At 48.1% G+C, this 15,639-nt stretch overlaps 1 long non-coding RNA gene across 1 annotated transcript; it reads left to right on the forward strand.

Annotated features, from left to right (window-relative positions):
• The first annotated feature begins 221 nt into the window (after positions 1-221).
• On the forward strand, positions 222-8,418 carry LOC115081413. Its single transcript, XR_003853795.1, has 2 exons — positions 222-306; positions 4,550-8,418. It is a non-coding gene; the product is annotated as an uncharacterized LOC115081413 (long non-coding RNA).
• The last annotated feature ends 7,221 nt before the right edge of the window (positions 8,419-15,639 follow it).

Raw genomic sequence — 15,639 nt, forward strand, 5'->3', positions numbered from 1 at the left:
AACATTAAATGCAGTCAAGATAAATCTAATTAAAAAGAAAGCCATTTGAGCTGGGAAGATACCTTTTATGCTTAAAGAGAGCTTTAGGGACTGCAAAGGTTTCCTCATACAGTTTAGGTATGCATTTACGTAAGTCCAACCAGTTACCTGGATCAAGCAAAACTGGCAACAACCAATGTTAGGAAAGTGATAGAACCAACTCACGCCGGGCACACGGACTGACCAGCTTTTGTTTTCCTTAACTCTCCACAGCAACAGAAGCTGAAGTCAAATAACTCAGTGGACACAGAGCTCTGTCTTCCCGAGGTAAGGACTGGCCTGCTATCCTGAGAGCAGAATGCAAGGCGCCTGTGGTGTGTTATGTCATGGCCTTGGCCAAAGAGGCTGCCCAGTGGCTGGGCAGGAGCACTGTGGGACTCACAGTTTTTAAATTGGGAGACTGAAAAAAAAAAATAAAAACCCTGGCCCTTACTGGGAAGGATGTTCCAGATCTTGCAAAAAAAAGATAATAGGGTTATGGTGCTAAAGTCACACAGGGCCATCGATACTAAAGACCTGACTCACTAACAGGTGAATTTTCCAAGTAAGATAGTAAGATAGTAATGACAGCAGAAAAAGACCAAAATGGTCCTTCTAGTCTGCCCAGCAAGCTTCCCAAAGTAGTAACTGCCGCTCTGTGCAGGTTACCCCCATGTTACTGTTAAGCATAGTAACTACCGCTCTGTGCAGGTTACCCCCATGTTACTGTTAAGCATAGTAACTGCCGCTCTGTGCAGGTTACCCCCAGGTTTCTGTTAAGGGTAGTAACTGCCGCTCCATGCAGATTACCTCCACATTTCTGTTAAGAACAGTAACTGCCGCTCCATGCAGGTTACCCCCATGTTTCTGTTAAGGGTAATAACTACCGCTCTGTGCAGGTTACCCCCATGTTACTGTTAAGCATAGTAACTGCCGCTCTGTGCAGGTTACCCCCAGGTTTCTGTTAAGGGTAGTAACTGCCGCTCCATGCAGATTACCTCCACATTTCTGTTAAGAACAGTAACTACCGCTCTGTGCAGGTTACCCCCATGTTACTGTTAAGCATAGTAACTGCCGCTCTGTGCAGGTTACCCCCATGTTTCTGTTAAGGGTAGTAACTACCACTCTGTGCAGGTTACCCCGATGTTTCTCTTAAGGATAGTAACTACCGCTCCGTCCAGGTTACCCCCATGTTACTGTTAAGGGTAGTAACTGCCGATCCATGCAGGTTACCCCCATGTTACTGTTAAAGTAGTAACTGCTGCTCCGCGCAGGTTACCCCCATGTTTCTGTTAAGGGTAGTAACTGCCGCTCCACGCAGGTTACCCCCATGTTTCTATTAAGGGTACTAACTGCCGCTCCGTGCAGGTTATCCCCATGTTTCTGTTAAGGTTAGTAACTGCTGCTCCGTGCATGTTACCCCCATGTTTCTGTTAAGGGTAGTAACTGCCGCTCCGTGCAGGTTACCTTCATGTTTCTGTTAAGGGTAGAAACTGCCTCTCTGTGCAGGTTACCCCCATGTTTCTGTTAAGGGCAGTAACTGCCTCTCTGTGCAGGTTACCCCCATGTGTCTGTTAAGGGTAGTAACTGCTGCTCTGTGCAGGTTACCCCCATGTTTCTGTTAAGGGTAGTAACTGCCGCTCTGTGCAGGTTACCCCCATGTTTCTGTTAAGGGTAGTAACTGCTAGGGATGTGAATCGTTTTAGGACGATTAAAATTATCGTCCGATAATTTTAATATCGTCTTAAACCGTTATGGAACACAATACAATACAGATTCTAACGATTTATCGTTATAAATCGTTAGAATCGTGAGCCGGCACACTAAAACCCCCTAAAACCCACCCCCGACCCTTTAAATTAAATCCCCCACCCTCCCGAACCCCCCCCAAATAACTTAAATAACCTGCGGGTCCAGCGGCGGTCCGGAACGGCAGCGGTCCGGAACGGGCTCCTGCTCCTGCATCTTGTCGTCTTCGGCCGGCGCCATTTTCCAAAATGGCGCCGAAAAATGGCGGCGGCCATAGACGAAAAAGATTGGACGGCAGGAGGTCCTTCCGGACCCCCGCTGGACTTTTGGCAAGTCTCGTGGGGGTCAGGAGGCCCCCCACAAGCTGGCCAAAAGTTCCTGGAGGTCCAGCGGGGGTCAGGGAGCGATTTCCCGCCGCGAATCGTTTTCGTACGGAAAATGGCGCCGGCAGGAGATCGACTGCAGGAGGTCGTTCAGCGAGGGTTCCGGCGCCTCGCTGAACGACCTCCTGCAGTCGATCTCCTGCCGGCGCCATTTTCCGTACGAAAACGATTCGCGGCGGGAAATCGCTCCCTGACCCCCGCTGGACCTCCAGGAACTTTTGGCCAGCTTGTGGGGGGCCTCCTGACCCCCACGAGACTTGCCAAAAGTCCAGCGGGGGTCCGGAAGGACCTCCTGCCGTCCAATCTTTTTCGTCTATGGCCGCCGCCATTTTTCGGCGCCATTTTGGAAAATGGCGCCGGCCGAAGACGACAAGATGCAGGAGCAGGAGCCCGTTCCGGACCGCTGCCGTTCCGGACCGCCGCTGGACCCGCAGGTTATTTAAGTTATTTGGGTGGAGGATTTAATTTAAAGGGTCGGGGGTGGGTTTTAGGGGGTTTTAATGTGCCGGTTTTTCGATTTTTCGATTTTTTCGATTTTTTAACGATTTTTCACGATTTTTCACGATATTTTACCCCCCCAAACGGCAACAATACGATTCCCTCCCCCTCCCAGCCGAAATCGATCGTTAAGACGATCGAGGACACGATTCACATCCCTAGTAACTGCTGCTCCGTGCAGGTTACCTTCATGTTTCTGTTAAGGGTAGAAACTGCCTCTCTGTGCAGGTTACCCCCATGTTTCTGTTAAGGGTAGTAACTGCCGCTCCGTGCAGGTTACCTTCATGTTTCTGTTAAGGGTAGAAACTGCCTCTCTGTGCAGGTTACCCCCATGTTTCTGTTAAGGGTAGTAACTGCCGCTCCGTGCAGGTTACCTTCATGTTTCTGTTAAGGGCAGTAACTGCCTCTCTGTGCAGGTTACCCCCATGTTTCTGTTAAGGGTAGTAACTGCTGCTCTGTGCAGGTTACCTTCATGTTTCTGTTAAGGGTAGAAACTGCCTCTCTATGCAGGTTACCCCCATGTTTCTGTTAAGGGTAGTAACTGCCGCTCCATGCAGGTTACCCCCATGTTTCTGTTAAGGGCAGTAACTGCCGCTCCGTGTAGGTTACCCCATGTTTCTGTTAAGGGTAGTAACTGCCGCTCCGTGCAGGTTACCCCCCATGTTTCTGTTAAGGGTAGTAACTGCCGCTCCGTGCCGGTTAAGCTTTTTTATTTATTCCTATCCTCTAGCCTTTAGGGATCCATAGTGTTTATCCCATGCCCCTCGTGTAAATGTAACATTTTCCAAAGTTATTTACGTGCACTTATGCACTTATGCTCACTTACACGGGTAAAGGGCATTTACACGTGTGTAAATGCTTTTTAAAATGAGGCCCTTAGGTTCTTCTCCCATTCTGTATCCCTGAGAAAAGCCCTTGATAAATCAGCCCCTAGAAGATAAATCCTTTAGTACATCAGGCCCTCAGCGTAACGAGATGAACTTGTAGTGTGAGATATAATTTAAAGACTTATATATGTCTGTGCGGTTGGAGAGGAAGCAGAAGGGAGATGGCAAGAGACATTCATAGACTTCAGTGGTAACATGCAGATCCATAGGTCACACTGAATCTGAAATGAAATAATCTCAGCAGTACGGTAAAGAAATTCTCCTCCAGAGAAGGAGCAGGAAGGGCCTGGAGCAGGTAACAGGACTGACCGACGCCTGCGCCAGGCCCAGAGGATCCTTGATGGGGAGGCTGGGAAACAGGTTTAAGCTGAAGGGTGGTGCAGAGAGTGCCAGCTGGCTCCCTCCTGGCCCCTCCACTGATTCCTTTTTTGGTTTTTTTTTAAGCTTTTCTTTTTCCCAGCCAGGATGATTCGCTGTTTCTTGGTGCTTGGCTTCTTCTGGGAGGTGGGGGGGGTCCTGTGAGTGGTGACATCCATGTGCTACTGCTGCCCTACCCCTGTAACAGCATCCAGCCTACGAGCCTCATCTCATGCCAGACCCCCGCACCCTTCTTGATGGGAAGAGTGGCCGGGCCTTGGAGCAGGTGCATCAGGCTCCCTCTCTCAGCTTCTTTAAAGTCCATTTAAAACCCCACCTTTTCCAGGCCGCTTATATGTTTTAAGCCTGTTGGTTTGCCCTCAGCCTCGTTAACTGATGTTAAGAGCTGTCTGTTGATCTGCATGTTTGTCTTGATAAGACTGTAAGCGCTATGGAGCAGGGGGATGTCTCTTGCATGTTGTTTCTACAGCGCTGGCTACGTCCAGGAGCGCTGTCAGCACGTTAAGTGGTGATAGCAGTGACAGTAAAGTCAAGCACTTCCTGTCGGGCCCTATCGCTGTTCCTGCCCCTTATTAAATGCTTAGTCCTCACTCCCGCGAGCGAGTCACTCATAAACCATCTTTTCTTCTCCTGCAGAAAGACACCAAACTAGGGAGGTCGGCCAAGGGTCACATCTCAGCAGACAACTCCTCCACGGCTCCCCTGAGGTCCCCGCTCTGCACCCTGCTGGCCCTGCTGGCAGCCGCACCCTCCCTCCTTCAGGTCCTGAGGGCCGCGGTGACGTTATAGCTCCAGTCAAAGAAAAAGGACTTCGTTCGAAAGAAAAAAAAGAAAACAGAAAAGTTCTGGCCTGTCCCCCTGCCCCCAGCCGCCATCCTCTCTCGCTCACGTCTGGAAGCTAAGAGGTGGCGTCCCCCCCTTCAGTATACTGGAAAGAAAATAAAGGGAAAAACCAAGCTCTGTGCAAGGCTTCCTAACCCCACTACATTCCAGCACCCAAATGACAGGCTTTTCTGGGGGGAGGGGCATGTGCTATGTTTTAAAGAGACAGTACATACATTTGACTGTGTTTTTTTTTTCCCTTTCTTTACCTGGTAAGGAAGCCGCCTGTATGTTGAGATTCTATTTATATCCTTAACGAGGTTTAGGGGCGTTTTGAGGGGGGGTTTTTGCAATTTTTGTTTTCTCACGTGAAACGAACTTGAGACTAAGGTTGAAAGGAACCTTGGCGAGTGCTTTCGCAAGAAGGATGGTCTGTGATGAGCCTGCTTTCACCGCACCTTTGACAAATTGCCAACACTGTCATATCCCAGCCAAGTATCCATGCTCTCCTCTCCTTTTTAACGTCGTCTTGCTGTATCCTCCTGCCGAGAGGACCTTCTTCTGCCACCACCGTCTCCCATTGAAGGCAGCATTTTATGTTTTGTGGCCGCCTTCCAGCTGCCAGTGTAGAGAGGGTACAGGAAACCCTTTCTGAAAAAGTGCACAGCTCTTCTGTGACTTCCAGCTCCGCTCCACTCAGTCTGCTGCTTAAAAATACCGGCTTGTGACCCAGGTTATTGTACTGTGAAAGTGGGCCAAGAAAGTCCCGGACCTGTTCTGCCTTGTGATCAGATCGTTGACTGGGGGGACAGCACATCGTCTTCGTGCACCCATGTTAGAGTTATGGAGGATGCTGCCTACTCTTTAGGGATGGCAGAGACTAGGAGCTCCGTCGGGCTGCACTCCATTCAGTGACAAATGCCTTAGATCTCGATCACTTTTCCCAGGTGTTTAGAACGTCTCTTTTATGCTATTAACTGAAACAAACACACCCTGGGCTATGCATTTCCTCTCTACTATGTTTCCACTGCACAGGACAGTGCCTGAAAAACAGTTCACAAGTGAGCAGAGCAGAGCAGAGCTATGGGGAAGTCACAGAATAGTCCGAAAAGCTTGCAGATCTTGTGTGTGTAGGGGGAAGGCGGAACAGATCTATAATTACTATACAAATCTTGCTCTTGTTTTTAACGAGGGTCACCCATTGGCTGTAGGGCGAGTCAGTCCAGTCCAGCTTTCACCCAGTGCATCCAGTAGTACAGGGGAGGGCAATTCTGTTCCTCCAGGGCTGCAAACCAGTCGGATTTTCAGGCTATCCCTAATGAATAGGCATGAACTGAGGCAGACTGCATGCAAATCTCTCTCATGCCTATTCATTAGGGATAGCCTGAAAACCCGACTGGTTTGTGGCCCTCGAGGACCGGAAATGCCCACCCCTGCAGTAAGCATATACCTGCAGTACCTGAATGTAATCCATTTTGAAGCGCCTGAAAAGTGGAATATAAATCAAATATATGTCCATGCATGCAGTAAGGGGGAATGCAGAACCAGACCTGGATCAGCCTGTCTTGGAAAAATGGAGCCATTTGATGACCTTAGTTAAGGAGTTGACACGTCCAGTCCTCCAAGAATGCAAACGGGTCAGGTTTTCAAGATCTCCTTAATGAATATGCAGGAGATAGATTTGCTTGCACACTGCCTCAGCTGTATGCAGATCTTTCTCATGCATATCTCATTGGTGGTATCCTGCACACCTGATCGGTTTGCAGCCCTTGAGGACTGGAAGTGCCTTTGCTGTAAGCTGTCCATGCTCTGGTCTTTGTCCACGCCCAATGTGGTGCTTCATGTTTCAGCAAACTCACCAACGCACCTAGTACGCAAAAACAAATGCACGCGATTCCTGCACAGTAACTTTCCTTTCCCATCTTGCAGAGAGACCATCAAAACATCAAGGTAAATGATTGGAAGGAGGAAAAGAGCATGATGTTGAAATCAAGGGATGAACTAGTGAAATTATTTACCTGCAGGCATCCACTGAGTGTGGCATTTTGCCAGCCTGCTCTGTTGTGAGTACCCTGGTGTGGCCACAGCAGCTCCAGAGGGCTCGACATGCATTTACTGTTCCTTAGAGAGGTTGCTGAGAAATGTTTCCGTTTCGCTGTGTGTTTACAATGCTGGCAAGGATGGTGCAGAGGTTTCCATTGGAGTGATGGAAAAGGATCCAAGTCGAAGGAGCAATTGGAGTTTGAAAATGGAGCGTGCCTACTCATGGGCAAGGGGGAGAGGAAGTTGTAGATTTTAGGGGTAGAGAAGGAGAAGAAAGCTGTCCCATCAAAAGTGGCGTGGTTAGGTATTGGAGTCATGAGGGATGGGGAGATGAAGCTGATGATGAAGTCAGGGACGTTCTGCACCAGGGAAGTCACTTGGCAGGATTCTGAAGACCCAAGACAGCACTTTTCTGAACCCTAAAAGAGATGGGAAGCCACTGGCATTTTCTAGAAGAAGGAGAAACTGATTCTACTGTTTAGCGTGAGGAAGAAGATGGGCGGCTATACTGAACTCTAGAATATTGGGACTGGAGGGGACCGTAAAGGGTTGCAGTAGTCAGAGAGGTGGGGATCTCAGCTGAAGACATGGGCGGTGTTACAAAGATGATAGGAGGCAGTTTTGCAAATCTGTGCAGTGTGAGTGGAGAAGGGTCAGGATCTAGACGTGCACATTATTAAGTGTCAGGAGATTCTCTCCACTAATAGAAATGGCAGGATTTAAAGGTGGGACACCTTCAGAACTGGGCACTCCTCCTTCGGGCTTTGCAAGGCCTAAGATACCTTCTGTAATTGCAGCCCACTTGCCACTGCTCCTTCTGCTATTTGGTGACATCAAGACTTGGAAACACCGTGACTCCTGCCCAGAGTGACCAGAGCCTACTTTTCCCCAGCTCTGGGGTGCAATGCCCTCTTCTGAAGTGGGCAGGTGCAGACCTTCCTTGTCCCTCCCCACAGCATGGCATGAATGTTTCTGCCCCCTCTCTGCCCTCTATTGACACCCAGTGTCATTATAGAAGTGGCACTGGGTGGCAGGGGAGCCAACAGTGTCAAAGATAAGGCATAAGGAGCCATCACAGAATCATCATAGCAGAAGAAAGCAGCATTGAGGTGTTCCTAGGAAAGGCGTCGAGTGCGTGGCGAAATTAAGAAATCAGGTCACCTCTCATTTAATCAACAAAAAACAGTGTGTGCCGCGATAACTCTTATGGAGGCTAGTAGTTAGTGACGATAGTAAGTAAAATAATATTTTTAACAAGGAGAAACATACAACATTCAACATACAACATCTACATTTGAAATGGATGTAATTGAGAATAACTTTTTTACAGTTCTGTCCGTCAACTTCTACCTAGGCGACTGTTTTATACACCTCTAGAACTGTAAAAAGTTATTCTCAATTAAATCCATTTCAGATGTTGATGTTGTACGTTGAGTGATACTCACCCTGTTAAAAAACGTGTTTTACTTACTACCTTCACTAACTAGCCTCCATAAGAGTTATCGCGGCACACAACTTCTTTGTTGGTTTCCCTTCTGGTGTGTTTCCTGCGCATCAGTCCACCGTATTTTTTGTGGTGTTCACCTCTCATTTAATGCTAACAATTTTGGATTCAATAAAAATGGTGACTTCTCGTTCTAGTAGGGCTGTGTTGTTTTCATACGATGTTTTTGTAAACACTGAAAGACTGCAAGAGAGCTTTGAAGGTCCTGCTTTTAAATGTACGCATGTTATTTTGGGTTGACAGTATTCAATTAGGATTTCAGAAGAAAAAAAACTGAAATGCTTGGTGAAGTGCAAGAAAATATAAATGCTTTTTTTTTCCATTATGAGATCTTATGGGTGGGTGAAAGTTATAGCAAAGAGGGGGTACAGAGCAGAAGAGATGGCATGATCACATGGTCAGGTCGTCGCTTTCTGATGACATCAGCTCAGCCTCCTGCCTCCCATGTTACTGCAGAATGAAAGTTATTTCCAGGGAAACTGCAAGAATGTGGGTTTGAATTACCAGGGCCAGATCAGAAACTACAGAGTGGCCTCAGTCAGTGACATCATTCAGCGTTCCCCAAAAGCCAGTCCTGCAAGCTACAGAGGGCAACCACACAGGTCTCCCTGTAGCAATCTTTCTTTCTCAAAATCCCAGCGCATTTATGGAAGAGATGATACTTCCTGAACTGCTTGGTCTATAAACACAATAAGGACTCAAAATGCAAGCTTTCTAATGGAAGGGTTAGCAGAGATCAGGGATTAGCTGGGCCAGTGCATGCCATGGGCACAAAACCAGGACTGCTTCAGCCTGTCCCTGATGCCTACTAACAATGTACAGCAATGGTAGGTGGTTTAAAGAAGCTCAGTTACGTTGTTTGGGGCCAATTCAAAGCTTTATCTCCAGCATCTGTCTCCTCCATAGAATTTACTTGGAAGTGGCAAATCTGCCCACTTCTGGACCTGTGAGGTCTTGAAAGCTCATCCTTGTATGATTGAGAATTGGTCCAATAAAATGTATCACAACCCATGAAGAACTCAGAAATGGACAAAAGGAAATCTGCTTTGGACAACCTCCTTATTCAGATTGGTCAACCCCCTCACTTTGCAGGGGAGGGGAAGGAGACATAGCTTCAAAGTTCAAATTATACCCCTAGACTTTAAGTAGCATTTTGATGAATGGAATCTGCCGGTGAGGAAGACAGGGGCAGCCATAAAGAGATGAGGTGTGGATTTGCTCTAGGGATTGTGAATTGAGCGGATCCATGCAGCCCTATATTGGGATTTCATCTGAACAAAGTTTCTGCAGCCAGAGTCGGCTCCCTTCACCCCTACACACGCCCACCAGGGTACTCCTCTGGATCTTTAGATGGCCTCCTAGAAGAATCAGGACTCTTGTGTGTGGTATCTAAAGCAAATCTTTCAAGCTTTCACAGGCCATCTCCTGAGACCCGCCCCTGTATTACTCTGTTATATTCCTGTCTACTCATTGCTTTCTGAGTGCCATGATTTCATAGACTTTCCCAGTATAGAACCTGCGCAGTGATGTATCCAGGCTTTATGGGAAACTCATCTGCAAAATCCATATTAAACCCCTTGGACTGGACAAACTGTGGGCCACCAGTCCATATGCTACAAAACACAGTGCTATTTAGGTGTGTGGAAATTATGCCTCATGTTTACAAGCATCATTAAAACTATTGAGTTTCCAAGTCTTTGGACTGTTCTTTTTGGTTTTTTTCCAGTTAAGCTAACTCCTTTTAATAATATAGTGTACAAAACTGTCAATAGATCGCCCTTCACCTTGGCGATCGTCTGTTCCTTAGACAACAGAAGCTGCACGCACAAGTCTCAAGAATCAAACTGTGGCAGTCGAGAAGTTTCCAGATGGGGATACTAGACTAGAATGTTTCTAACATTAGGGGTTGATTCACCCTCACCCTGTTGCATTTGAGCTCCAGAGGGCAAATATCTGGGAATATTTGATTTTTTTGAATGAGACGATTCAGGAGATACTGTTCTGTTTGAAAAATTCATTCAGCATCTCAAAAGCAGAGAAACTGAGGGTGAGCGGGAAGTGTAACCACTACAGACGTTCCATAAATGTTCTGTGCTCTGTCCATGAAACTTCCCAAAAGACATCATTCACCTTCACAACTACCCCCTTTTATTTGCCTCAAGGAGCCCTCGACCTCAAACACATTTACTCCAGGTCAAGGTAGGAGTATGTCCAGAAGGTTCCGGGCTGCAGTTTCCCCCTGCTCCTTTGCACTTCCAGCTCAGAATCAGCGTTTTGTTGCAGTATGGTACCATGAACCTTCATCCGCAACTACCTCGGGGAGTGTCCCCTATTTTATTTCCCACCCCACCCACAACTCCCTCAGCCCAGTAATTGCAGCGTCAGGTCCTCAGCCAGGAGCTACAAACCATGGCTTCTTCCAGATCCCTGCAATCAGAGGCCTCCTAAATCTGGCCACTAGGTGTCGCCATTGTGTGATGACTCTCACTCCCCCCCCCCCCCCCCACCCCATAGGGGCCATGAACGCTGCCTCCACAGCATCCCCAAACCCAGCTAATAGAAGACCTCACCCGGGAATGGAGGAAACTTGACTTTCATACTTCTGTTTTATTTTTCTTTCTTGGTAAAATTAGTGAGGTCAATATTCAAAACTAAACATTTAAATGACTAACTTGGAGTTAGCTGGTTAACTTGGATAACCTGGAGCTAGATGGATAACTTATGAGTTAGATGAATAAATTGCCATTTAGAGGGATAACTTGTAGTTATCCATCTAAACTGAGCTTCTTTACGGCACCCATCATTGCTTGTGAGTTATCCCTCTAAATGGCTTTGAATATTGACCTCAGTAAATCTAAGTTAAATAAGCTCTGCCGTTTTACTCATATCACATGCCGAGCGAGGGAAAGGTGACAGTGTATTTCTACTGGAAAAATAAGCACTGAGCCCTTTCTTATGGCACTTGTGATTTTTTAAAGCACTTTTTCAGGCGCTACCTACTGTCAGGCCGATAGAGAAAAACGTGTGGGAGAGCCGGCGAGTGACCGCTCTCCTGACGCACACACAGGCCACTCTTCTGGGCGCACGATACAGAAAGCCCAGGTATGTAAATTAGGGCTTGTGGTAAAAGGAGGCGCTAGGGACACTAGCGCGTCCCTAGCACCTCCTTTTTGACAGAAGCGGCGGCTGTCAGCGGGTTTGACAGCCGACGCTCAATTTTACCGGCGTTGGTTCTCGAACCCGCTGACAGCCACGGGTTCGGAAAACGGACACCGGCTAAATTGAGCGTCCGTCTTCCGGGCCGCGGGCAGATTTTTAATTTTTTTTAAATTTTGGGACCTCCGACTTAATGTCGCCATGATATTAAGTCGGAGGGTGTACAGAAAAGCAGTTTTTTCTGCTTTTCTGTGCACTTCCCCGGTGCCAGCCGAAATTAACGCCTGCCTTTGGCAGGCGTTAATTTCTGAGAGTAAAATGTGCGGCTTGGCTGCACATTTTACTTTCTGAATCGCGCGGGAATAACTAATAGGCCCATCAACATGCATTTGCATGTTGCGGGCGCTATTAGTTTCGGGGGGGTTGGCTGCGCGTTTGCGACGCGCTATTACCCCTTACTTTATAAGGGGTAAAAATAGCGCGTCGAAAACGCGCAGCCAAACTGTCGGAGCGCATTTTACTGTATCGGCCTGTGTGTAACTTGCCTAGCGCTCTTTTGCCTGATACACCCTGCCCCCTATCAATAGCAGATGGGCGGGGTATTCACATTTTACATAAATACCTTACCCTCAGCTGCTTTCTCTTACCCTCACTTAATCATGCACCTGTACCCAGGAATCGTGCTCACACACAGCTATATGTGAAGGACGCCACACATTTAATTTCTTTTAAAAAAATCAACACTTATACTAGAAAATAGGATAGAAAACAGATTTACATTTGTGACTTTTATTCATCTCTTGGCAAGATGTGGTGGTGGGGGGAGGGGGCATTCTCCTCCAGAGTCTCTTCTGTCTTCTTCGATAGGTGACATGGCGAGTCTGAAAAAGAAAAAAGGCAAATCAGAAAGGCTGTTTCATAGACCAAAACCAAGGACGTGCAAGGCAAGACATTGGGCAACACGTCCAAAAGAGTGGTGTTGATGTCGTCCACTCCAGGGTGAGCCTGAATGGATTCACTGCTGGAGAACCAGGACAGGAGGACTCAGGCCCTTTACAAAGGGAGCTGGATACATAAAAAATATATTTAAAAACCAGGAAACGAAAAAAAATACAATATAATGGGGAAATTGTTACACACATGATTCAAGGCTTAAAAAGGAAAGCTAGAATCTAGAGAAAGCGAAAGAAAGAAACAATAAACGAGAGGTTACAGCTACATCAGGAACACACCGTACACAAGCGGCATGTGCAACACAACAGAGAGCAAAAAGATCAACATTGTACACACAGACAGGCATATAGTGTGTGAAAGCATGATGCACGGCATGCTGGACGGATGCAGCATGTGAAAGCAAACTTGGAAACACACACGTCACCGTGCAGTCTTATAAAACACAGGGTGGCTGTCTGGGATCCAATATGGCCTATCCCGTGTGGGTCTATGAAGCCTCCATGGGCCACTGGGGCACCTGGGAGAACACAAACTCATTTTCCTGGAAAGCAGGAGGGAAGGTACCCTGCTCCGACTCTCCATTCAGGAGGAGGGTGGTGAGTGAGGTCTGAATTTACCTTGTGGCCTAGGTAAGTTCACAACAAACTACAAAGCCACTATTGCTGGTCACTCTCACTCCCGCGGCACACATTAGACCCCCCCTCAATCATGTGTGAAAACCCTACAATGATACGAGAAAATATGTGGCTACTTGCTGCAGCTGGCAGAGGTAACCCTCAGGGTCCCAGTAGTAGTCCAGGTAGATCACCTGGCGGTGGTGGCCACAAAGGTGCTGAGCATAACTGGTTTCAATTTGGTCAATGAGCAGCCGCGGCAGGCACTCCCTGCAGGTTTGCTCTGTGCAGCGCCACCACTAGAGCAGTGCAATAGGGGTTATTTAAAGGGACCAAGTCTGTGCTGGTACAGCTGTAAGACATCCTAGCTCATGTCACAAAATGAAGAGCTGCATTTCGAAAAGGGGCAGGAAGAGTGAACCCCATTGTTTCCTACGGAACTGAGGCACATAAGTGTTTGAGAGGATATTCAATTTGGATGGGTGGGCAGGTGTTGCTGATGCCAAAAAAAAGCAAAGTTACCTGCTGCCTTCTGGTGTGTGCTGGAGAGCAGGGGCAGGCCCCCAACATGTGTGCAGAGCCTCTCAGTATCCTTTTCAAAACATAGGATACAATTGTTTGTATTTATCCAAGTCCCCAAGTACAGTGTTTTGCTGTCAATTTTCTCCAAGCCCCATGACCTACTGAGAAACGAATGCGATTTTGAAAGGTATCCTTCCTTCCTGCAGTCTGGGTGCTTTGGACAGACACTAACACCTGTGCCCAATGATGATAAAAGCACCACTTTATCCTAAGAGCGAGACTGCGTCATGCCATTTTAGTGGTTTCAGTCTGTACCTACGCCTGTAGGATTTGGGTATTCTTTCATTCATTCATGAGGAGGCCCACTAAGCATTTTCGATAATGAAATGCTGACAGAAAAAGAATGCTCTATCCTGCAATGTATTATTTGCACAGCCTGAGCAAGCCTTGCCTTCCCACGTGTCACAGACACACCAATGACTTTGCCCTCCCACTCCCTGTACCACAGAGTCCAAACCCATCACTTTTGGTTTCTCTGAGAATATCTGCCATGCACCCTTAATTCTGCAATCACTCTGAAACCCATCAGAGATGCTTTAGTGGGGAACACATATGCAGCAGGTCATTAGCAAGGCCCCTGATGCATGATCTCCCTTTGCACAAGGAAATGCATTTAGTAAGAGAGAAATCCCTGCATGCCCAGCCACCAGGGATTAGTTTCAAGATAACAGCACATTCTTTCAGTCGGCGTGAGTCTACATTTGTGTTTATCAAAATACTAAGTAATATAAAGGAACAGTTATACAGTGCTAGGAAAATCTGGCATGTCACAAGCAAAATTTGGGGACAGGGACAGATGGAGTGGGACCAGGGCTGAGTAGAAACTCTCACACACATATACCTGAGCACATTCTTACTGCTGCTACTGTTACTACTTAACATTTCTGTAGCACTAGACGACATACGCAGTGCTGTAAAACACACAAAAAAACAGTCCCTCTTCAACAGAGCCTACAATATAATAAGACAAACATACAGGACAGTAAACTTGGGGCATTTCATAAAGAAGACAACAGTTAAAAAAGAAAACAAAGTTAATAAGGCTAAAAGTGTTAGGAACCCTGCCCGCGGGTCCCCCCGCGAGCAGGCATCTTACCCTACTTTTGCTGTTCTCCCTGACGCGGCCAGAAGCCGCCGACGTCGCGCCGTCCCATGCGGCCGGAGCCGCGGACTTTCCTCCTTCACGCGGCCCGGAGGCTGCCCTTGGTGTCCTGCTTCACCGCGGCCGGAGCTGCGGACTTCTCTGCTTTCCTATGCGGCACGGAGCCACCACCGACGTCTTCAACATCTTCGCGGCCAGAGACCGCAAGTCCTGGCCTGGATTGGCGGCTGGAGCCACCCTTGGGGCCTCCTGCAGCAGCTGGAGCCGCTGCCGTCTTTGGGGCTTGCCTCCAGGCCCAGCCCTTCGTCTGCGTCGTCAACGTCGGTGCAGGACTGCTGTCCATGGTCCTGCACAGCCTTGCTTCCTTCCTCCTAGGCACGCGGCCGCGCCTCTCTTCAGCATTTAAAGGGCCCACGGCCGGATATGCCCTGGGCCCCACCTTGAGACTGTTTCCTGCTTCAGCCCTATAAAAGGGCTGTTCCTGCATTTCCTTGTGGCCTTGCATCAGAGTGTCTTCAGTCCTGGAGGCTCCTGCATGCCAGAGCTCCGTCAGGTTTTCTGTCTTCTCTGTGGAGCTCCTCGTCTTGTCTGCTTCTCGTCATGCCATGTCTTTGTGCCTGAGATCCCCGTCCAGGTGTCCTGGTGTTTCGTCTCCTGATGTCTGGCCTCCTGGTGTCCTGCCCTTCTTGGTGTTTGCTTCAGTGCTCCGGAGCCTTCTGTTCTGCCAGCCGTGGATCTCTGGGTGACACAGTTTCATCATGGGAGATGCCGGCAGTGGCCTGGTGTCCTGTGCTCCTGAGCCGTCCTGTCCTGCCAGCCGTTGTGGTGCTTCAAATGACATCGGCTTCGTCATCAGAGTCCCACCTCGACCGGATCCTCTCCTGCGCTTGTCCCACTCTCTGCGTGGTCTGTATCCAGCCTCCTCGGGCTGTGTAGGGCACGCAGTGGG

This window comes from Rhinatrema bivittatum, unplaced genomic scaffold (assembly GCF_901001135.1).
Source record: "Rhinatrema bivittatum unplaced genomic scaffold, aRhiBiv1.1, whole genome shotgun sequence".
NCBI lineage: Eukaryota > Metazoa > Chordata > Amphibia > Gymnophiona > Rhinatrematidae > Rhinatrema > Rhinatrema bivittatum.